This window comes from Triticum urartu, chromosome 2 (genome assembly GCF_003073215.2).
Source record: "Triticum urartu cultivar G1812 chromosome 2, Tu2.1, whole genome shotgun sequence".
NCBI lineage: Eukaryota > Viridiplantae > Streptophyta > Magnoliopsida > Poales > Poaceae > Triticum > Triticum urartu.
This window is the reverse complement of record NC_053023.1, coordinates 691242736-691252034: the sequence shown is the minus strand read 5'-3', so window position 1 is coordinate 691252034 and position 9299 is coordinate 691242736. Positions and strand designations below refer to the sequence as shown.

At 47.0% G+C, this 9299-nt stretch overlaps 1 pseudogene; it reads left to right on the top strand.

Annotated features, from left to right (window-relative positions):
• Positions 1 to 7037: 7037 nt before the first annotated feature.
• LOC125537932 lies at positions 7038 to 8310 on the top strand (annotated as a pseudogene).
• Positions 8311 to 9299: the final 989 nt, after the last annotated feature.

Genomic DNA, 9299 nt, shown 5'->3' with positions numbered 1-9299 from the left:
GGGTGTCTGTCTCTCCTACTTTAGTCGGATCGCATTCGATGAAAAGGGTCCTTATGAAGGGTAAATAGCAATTGGCATATCACGTTGTGGTCTTTGCGTAAGTAAGAAACGTTCTTGCTAGAAACCCATAGCAGCCACGTAAAACATGCAAACAACAATTAGAGGACGTCTAACTTGTTTTTGCAGGGTATGCTATGTGATGTGATATGGCCAAAAGGATGTGATGAATGATATATGTGATGTTGAGATTGATCATGTTCTTGTACAAGGAATCACGACTTACATGTCGATGAGTATGACGATCTACAAGGATGATCATGGAGCCCCAAGATGGAGATCAAAGAAGCTATGTGATATTGGCCATATCATGTCACTATTATTATTTGATTACATGTGATGTTTATCATGTTTTGGATCTTGTTTACTTAAAACGACGGTAGTAAATAAGATGATCCCTTACAACAATTTCAAGAAGTGTTCCCCCCTAACTGTGCACCGTTGCTACAGTTCGTCGCTTCGAAGCACCACATGTTAATCGGGTGTGATAGATCCTTTCGTTCACATACAACGGGTGTAAGAAGTTTTACACATGCAAAAACACTTAGGGTTAACTTGACGAGCCTAGCATGTGAAGACATGGCTTCGGAACACAGAGACCGAAAGGTCGAACACGAGTCGTATGGAAGATACGATCAACATGGAGATGTTCACCGACGATGACTAGTCCGTCTCACGTGTTAATCGGACACGGCTTAGTCGACTTGGATCGTGTAACACTTAGATGACTAGAGGGATGTCTAATCTGAGTGGGAGTTCATTAATAATTTGATTAGATGAACTTAATTATCATGAACTTAGTCTAAAATCTTTACAATATGTCCTGTAGATCAAATGGCCAACGTTGTATTCAATTTCAACGCGTTCCTAGAGAAAACCAAGCTGAAAGACGATGGCAGCAACTATACGGACTGGGTCCGGAACCTGAGGATCATCCTCATAGCTGCCAAGAAAGATTATGTCCTAAAAGCACCGCTAGGTGATCCACCCGTCCCACAGAACCAAGACGCTATGAACGCTTGGCAGACACGTACTGATGACTACACCCTCGTTCTGTGCGGCATGCTTTACAGCTTAGAACCGGGGCTCCAAAAGCGTTTTGAGAGACATGGAGCATATGAGATGTTCGAAGAGCTAAAAATGGTTTTTCAAGCTCATGCCCGGATCGAGAGATATGAAGTCTCCGATAAGTTCTTCAGCTGTAAGATGGAGGAAAATAGTTCTGTCAGTGAGCACATACTCACTATCTCTGGGTTACATAACCGCTTGACTCAGCTGGGAGTTAATCTCCCGGATGACACGGTCATTGACAGAATCCTCCAGTCGCTTCCACCAAGCTACAAGAGCTTTGTGATGAACTTCAATATGCAGGGGATGGTAAAGACCATTCCTGAAGTATTTGCTATGCTGAAATCAGCAGAGGTAGAAGTCAAGAAGGAACATCAAGTGTTGATGATGAATAAAACCACTAAGTTCAAAAAGGGCAAGGGTAAAAAGAACTTCAAGAAGGACGGCAAGGAAGTTGCTGCGCCCGGCAAGCAAGCTATCGGGAAGAAGTCAAAGAATGGACCCAAGCCTGAGACAGAGTGCTTTTATTGCAAAGGGAAGGGTCACTGGAAGCGGAACTGCCCCAAATACTTAGCGGATAAGAAGGCCGGCAACACCAAAGGTATATTTGATATACATGTAATTGATGTGTACCTTACCAGTACTCGTAGTAACTCCTGGGTATTTGATACCGGTGCCGTTGCTCATATTTGTAACTCACCACAGGAGCTGCGGAATAAACGGAAACTGGAAAGGGACGAGGTGACGATGCGCGTTGGGAATGGTTCCAAGGTCGATGTGATCGCCGTCGGCACGCTACCTCTACATTTACCTACGGGATTAGTTATAAACCTCAATAATTGTTATTTAGTGCCATGTCTGAGCATGAACATTGTATCAGGATCTCGTTTAATACGAGATGGCTACTCATTTAAATCCGAGAATAATGGTTGTTCTATTTATATGAGAGATATGTTTTATGGTCATGCTCCGATAGTCAATGGTTTATTCTTAATGAATCTCGAGCGTATTAATACACATGTTCATAGTGTGAGTACCAAAAGATGCAAGGTTGATAATGATAGTCCCACATACTTGTGGCACTGCCGCCTTGGTCACATAGGTGTCAAACGCATGAAGAAGCTCCATGCAGATGGACTTTTAGAGTCTCTTGATTATGAATCATTTGACACGTGCGAACCATGCCTCATGGGTAAAATGACCAAGACTCCGTTCTCAGGAACAATGGAGCGAGCAACCAACTTATTGGAAATCATACATACTGATGTGTGTGGTCCAATGAGTGTTGAGGCTCGCGGTGGCTATCGTTATGTTCTCACCCTCACTGATGACTTGAGTAGATATGGGTATGTCTACTTAATGAAACACAAATCTGAAACCTTTGAAAAGTTCAAAGAATTTCAGAGTGAGGTTGAGAATCAACGTGACAGAAAAATCAAGTTTTTACGATCAGATCGTGGAGGAGAATACTTGAGTCACGAATTTGGCACACACTTAAGAAAATGTGGAATAGTTTCACAACTCACGCCGCCTGGAACACCTCAGCGTAACGGTGTGTCCGAACATCGTAATCGCACTCTATTAGATATGGTGCGATCTATGATGTCTCTTGCCGATTTACCGCTATCTTTTTGGGGCTATGCTTTAGAGACTGCCGCATTCACTTTAAATAGGGCTCCGTCGAAATCCGTTGAGACGACACCGTATGAATTATGGTTTGGGAAGAAACCTAAGCTGTCGTTTCTAAAAGTTTGGGGATGTGATGCTTATGTCAGGAAACTTCAACCTGAAAAGCTCGAACCCAAGTCGGAAAAATGCGTCTTCATAGGATACCCTAAAGAAACTTATGGGTATACCTTCTACCTCAGATCCGAAGGCAAGATCTTTGTTGCCAAGAATGGGTCCTTTCTAGAGAAAGAGTTTCTCTCGAAAGAAGTAAGTGGGAGGAAAGTAGAACTTGATGAAGTATTGCCTCTTGAACCGGTAAATGGCGCAACTCAAGAAAATGTTCCTGAGGCACCTGCACCGACTAGAGAGGAAGTTATTAATGATGATCAAGATACTTCTGATCAAGCTCCTACTGAAATTCGAAGGTCCACAAGGACACGTTCCGCACCAGAGTGGTACGGCAACCCTGTCTTGGAAATCATGTTGTTAGACAACAGTGAACCTACGAACTATGAAGAAGCGATGGCGGGCCCGGATTCCGACAAATGGCTAGAAGCCATGAAATCTGAGATAGGATCCATGTATGAAAACGAAGTATGGACTTTGACTGACTTGCCCGTTGAACGGCGAGCCATAGAAAATAAATGGATCTTCAAGAAGAAGACAGACGCGGATGGTAATGTGACCATCTATAAAGCTCGTCTTGTCGCTAAGGGTTATCGACAAGTTCAAGGAATTGACTACGATGAGACTTTCTCACCGGTAGCGAAGCTAAAGTCCGTCCGAATCATGTTAGCAATTGCCGCATTCTACGATTATGAGATATGGCAAATGGACGTCAAAACGGCATTCCTTAATGGTTTCCTTAAGGAAGAGTTGTATATGATGCAGCCGGAAGGTTTTGTCGATCCTAAGAATGCTGACAAGGTGTGCAAGCTCCAACGCTCGATTTATGGGCTGGTGCAATCATCTCGGAGTTGGAACATTCGCTCTGATGAGATGATCAAAGCGTTTGGGTTTACGCAGACTTATGGAGAACCCTGCGTTTACAAGAAAGTGAGTGGGAGCTCTGTAGCATTTCTCATACTATATTTAGATGACATACTTTTGATGGGAAATGATATAGAACTCTTGGACAGCATCAAGGCCTACTTGAATAAGAGTTTTTCAATGAAGGACCTTGGAGAAGCTGCTTATATATTAGGCATCAAGATCTATAGAGATAGATCAAGACGCCTCATAGGTCTTTCACAAAGCACATACCTTGATAAGATTTTGAAGAAGTTCAAAATGGATCAGTCCAAGAAAGGGTTCTTGCCTGTTTTGCAAGGTATGAAATTGAGCTCAGCTCAATGTCCGACCACGGCAGAAGAGATAGAAGAGATGAGTGTCATCCCCTATGCCTCAGCCATAGGTTCTATTATGTATGCCATGCTGTGTACCAGACCAGATGTAAACCTTGCTGTAAGTTTGGTAGGAAGGTACCAAAGTAATCCCGGCAAGGAACACTGGACAGCGGTCAAGAATATCCTGAAGTACCTGAAAAGGACTAAGGAAATGTTTCTCGTTTATGGAGGTGACGAAGAGCTCGTCGTAAAGGGTTACGTCGACGCTAGCTTCGACACAGATCTGGATGACTCTAAGTCACAAACCGGATACGTGTATATGTTGAATGGTGGAGCAGTGAGCTGGTGCAGCTGCAAATAGAGTGTCGTGGCGGGATCTACATGTGAAGCGGAGTACATGGCAGCCTCGGAGGCAGCACATGAAGCAATATGGGTGAAGGAGTTCATCACTGACCTAGGAGTCATACCCAATGCGTCGGGGCCAATCAAACTCTTTTGTGACAACACTGGAGCTATTGCACTTGCCAAGGAGCCCAGGTTTCACAAGAAGACAAGGCACATAAAGCGTCGCTTCAACTCCATTCGTGAAAATGTTCAAAATGGAGACATAGAGATTTGTAAAGTACATACGGACCTGAATATAGCAGATCCGTTGACTAAACCTCTCCCTAGGGCAAAACATGATCAACACCAGAATTCCATGGGTGTTCGATTCATCACAATGTAACTAGATTATTGACTCTAGTGCAAGTGCGAGACTATTGGAAATATGCCCTAGAGGCAATAATAAAAGCATTATTATTATATTTCTTTGTTCATGATAATTGTCTTTATTCATGCTATAACTGTATTATCCGGAAATCGTAAATACACGTGTGAATACATAGACCATAATATGTCCCTAGTAAGCCTCTAGTTGACTAGCTCGTTGATCAACAGATAGTCATGGTTTCCTGACTATGGACATTGGATGTCATTGATAACGGGATCACATCATTAGGAGAATGATGTGATGGACAAGACCCAATCCTAAGCATAGCACAAAGATCGTGTAGTTCGTTTGTGCTAGAGCTTTTCCAATGTCAAGTATCTTTTCCTTAGACCATGAGATCGTGTAACTCCCGGATACCGTAGGAGTGCTTTGGGTACAAACGTCACAACGTAACTGGGTGACTATAAAGGTCATACAGGTATCTCCGAAAGTGTCTGTTGGGTTGACACGATCGAGACTGGGATTTGTCACTCATTGACGGAGAGGTATCTCTGGGCCCACTCGGTAATGCATCATCATAATGAGCTCAAGTGACCAAGTGGTTGATCACGGGATCATGCATTACGGTACGAGTAAAGTGACTTGCCGGTAACGAGATTGAACAAGGTATTGGGATACCGACGATCGAGTCTCGGGCAAGTAACATACCGATTGACAAAGGGAATTGTATACGGGGTTGATTAATCCTCGACATCGTGGTTCATCCGATGAGATCATCGTGGAGCATGTGGGAGCCATCATGGGTATCCAGATCCCGCTGTTGGTTATTGACCGGAGAGTCGTCTCGGTCATGTCTGCTTGTCTCCCGAACCCGTAGGGTCTACACACTTAAGGTTCGGTGACGCTAGGGTTATGAAGATATGTATATGCAGTAATCCGAATGTTGTTCGGAGTCCCGGATGAGATCCCGGACGTCACGAGGAGTTCCGGAATGGTCCGGAGGTAAAGAATTATATATAGGAAGTGCTGTTTCGGCCATCGGGACAAGTGGGGTTATCGGTATTGTACCGGGACCACCGGAGGGGTCCCGGGCCCACGGGGTGGGGCACTGGACAGACGAGTGGGAGAGCACAGGATGGACGTCGCCACGACAGCACAAGCGTTGACACCGCGAAGCGGCTAGACGCACTGATACAGAGGGAGATAGTGCGGACCTGCCATTCGGGGGGCAACATGGGCTGTAGGGGTGCGCCTTGGCCTACATGGGCCAAGGGCACCAGCCCTACTAGGCCCATGCGCCTAGGGTTTCCACCACGGAGGAGTCCAAGTGGTGGAAGGCACCCCGAGGTGCCTTGGGGGGGAGGGAAACCCTCCCCTGGCCGCCGCACCTAGGAGATTGGATCTCCTAGGCTGCGCACCACCCCCCCTTGGCCCTCCTATATATAGTGGGGGAGAGGAGGGATTTCATACCTCAGCCTTTGGTGCTTCCTCTCTCCCCGTTACGTCTCTCTCTCGTAGTATAGGCGAAGCCCTGCTACTGTGACGCCCTGCATCCACCACCACGCCGTCGTGCTGCTGGATCTTCATCAACCTCTCTTCCCCCCTTGCTGGATCAAGAAAGGAGGAGACGTCATCCGTTCCGTACGTGTGTTGAACGCGGAGGCACCGTCCGTTCGGTGCTAAGATCATCGGTGATTTGAATCACGTCGTGTTCGACTACATCATCCCCGTTCTTTGAACGCTTCCGCTCGCCATCTACAAGGTACGTAGATGCATCTAATCACTCGTTGCTAGATGAACTCCTAGATGGATCTTGGTGAAACCGTAGGATTTTTGTTTTCTGCAACGTGGGCTCGCCGCACGGGCCACGTGGAGGCCCATCTGTCCCGGTTCATGTAAGAACCGGGACTAAAGGCCCAGGGCATTAGTAACGACACTTTAGTCCCAGTTCAACAACCGGGACAAAAGGCCCTTAAGAACCGGGACAAATGGCCCTTTTTCTACTAGTGACGGCCAGCCAATGTAAATTGCTATGTGCACACCATAGAGGTAGTAGCTCAATGATGGTTGTTAGATTCAGATTTGTGGGACTAATCATGCGGTGGTGAATGGGTCGTTCGATGTGTTGGGGGTAATTGCGGGGTGCACTTAAGAAAGTTTTGTTTGATTGTTTAATAATAGTGGAGATGGAGATGGAGATGCAGTTTGCGAGCTGCGAAGGAGAGGCCGTAATACTTTCCAACCGACCAGAAAGGTGGCGTAACCTCAGGTCGAGTACAAGTTTACGGTATGTTCCTCTCCGTATCCTCCTCGGCCATGGAGTCTGTGACCGCTTTGTATTTTCCACAGCCTTTACAAGTCCTCTATCTCCATATAACACGGTTAGGCGTGCAAAAGATTACGGCCAACTCCTGTCTGTCGATCAGACCCGTCGCTTATTCTCAAAAGCTTTGATGGCCATGGCTAACAAAGACGGCGCAACCTCTGCGGGGGATTACTACTGGATACCCGAGGCCACGTCCTCCATATCCATTACACGTCATCACCGCGACGTTTGATTTCGTGGTGACCGATTACCTGCAGCTCAAGGAGTCAAGGGCATGGGCGTCGGCAAGTTCGTTACCTCGTCCGTCTTCAAAGGCGGCGGCTACAAGTGGGAGCTCAACTTCTACCCAGATGGGATCACCCAGTACAGGTGTGGCGATAACACGTCATGCTACGTTCGCTACCTCGGCGGAGCCAAGGATGTGAAGGCCAAGTTCGCGCTCAGGATGCTGAGGACCAGCAGCCAAGCAGAGGTGGTCAGCTGGCGCGCGAAGGAGTACGTCTTCTCTACGCGGAATGACGATACGGTGCGTGCTCACCGTCAGCAAGGAGACTCCACTGGTGCTGTAGGGCGACCTCGAGCCCTGTATCGGTGACCCGACAGGCGTGGACGTCACGTTCCGCGTGGGCGGCCAGGAGTTTCCAGCACACCGGATCCTCCTGGCCACGCGGTCGCCAGTCTTTCGAGCTCAGCTCTTTGGACCCATGGCGGAGAAGGACATGGGACGCGTCAAGGTCGTGGATGTGGAGCCGACCATCTTCCAAATGATGCTTCACTACATCTATGCGGATTCGCTGCCACCGTGCCACCACAGAGACGGGCACAGCGTCGCGACGCTGCAGCATTTGCTGGTCGCCGCGGATAGGTATGGGCTGAGCATGCTGAGGCCCATGTGCGAGGAGGAGCTGTGTGAAAAGCTCGATGTCAAGACTGTCAGGTCCACCTTCGCATTGGCGAGTCAGCACAACTGCGAGCTTCTCAAGAGTAATTGCGTGTGTTATGTCATCGCCAAAAGTCCTTGGCGCCGTCTTAGAGACCGAGGGATTCAAGGAGCACTTCATGCCAAGTTGCCGCCCAATGGCTTTGGAGGAGGGAACTTCAGGGGGAAAATAGACGCCGAGAGGAAAAACTGATCCAAACAAGAAAAAGATCAAAAAGATCCGTACAAAGCAGTGAACTTACTTTCATTTTGCATAACTAATAGTACTTAGCAGAATGTCCGTGCGTTGCTACGGGCTACAATGCATGTAAATAAAATAAACAAATGCTTAAGGTCATCTTTAAGGTCGAAGCTCATTTTTTCCTCATACGTCCAAGCATGTTCGAACACCAAATAAGCGTCCAGTGGGCTCCCAAAAATCCAACCGCCTGTACCCCCAATTCAAACCCATATAGAGGGTTCTGGTTAACCGAACAATTCACCATGTTATCTCAAACACCTGGTCCCCACAACACTGGTTAACCGAACAATTCACCATGTTATCTCAAACACCTGGTCCCCACAACAAAAACACAACCCCACGACGCACTTTCCCTTTTCCTGTCGAACCCTTCCCTTCCCACTCGATTTCCCGCTAGAGCCCTATCCTTTAAAACCGTATGACGCCCACGCCACCTTCGTCATGGCACTTCTTTCCTTCACACCGTACTTTCCCATAGACCGTTAAGGAGGAGCCCCCTCCCCACCAACCACCCCGCTCTCTGCCCTGATCCCCTCCCCCCCTCCCCCCGTGTTCATGCCGATCCGCCACCATCATCAAGGAGGACGAGGCGTGTGCCGCCCCCGCCCACAAGCCAAGAAGACAGATCCAATGTCTCCTGAGAAATTGCCGCATTGTAACATACAGTTGAATGTCGTGCGTTATCACGAAACAAAATATGATGTCCATTATTGGGCTTGCAACTGATATGCTACCATGTCCATTATTAACTCTTGAAGTAATAAACCAATGCATTTACCTTTCGATCCTAACCAGAAAATTGTATGACTTGATCAAAAACAATATATGAATTGCTTGCTCATGCAATTTGCTTCAAAGCCATCTCTAATGAAATGCAATTTGCCATATTTTTTAAAGTAGGGAAATTATTCCGCTCATAACTGAATAGACCAATCCCAACC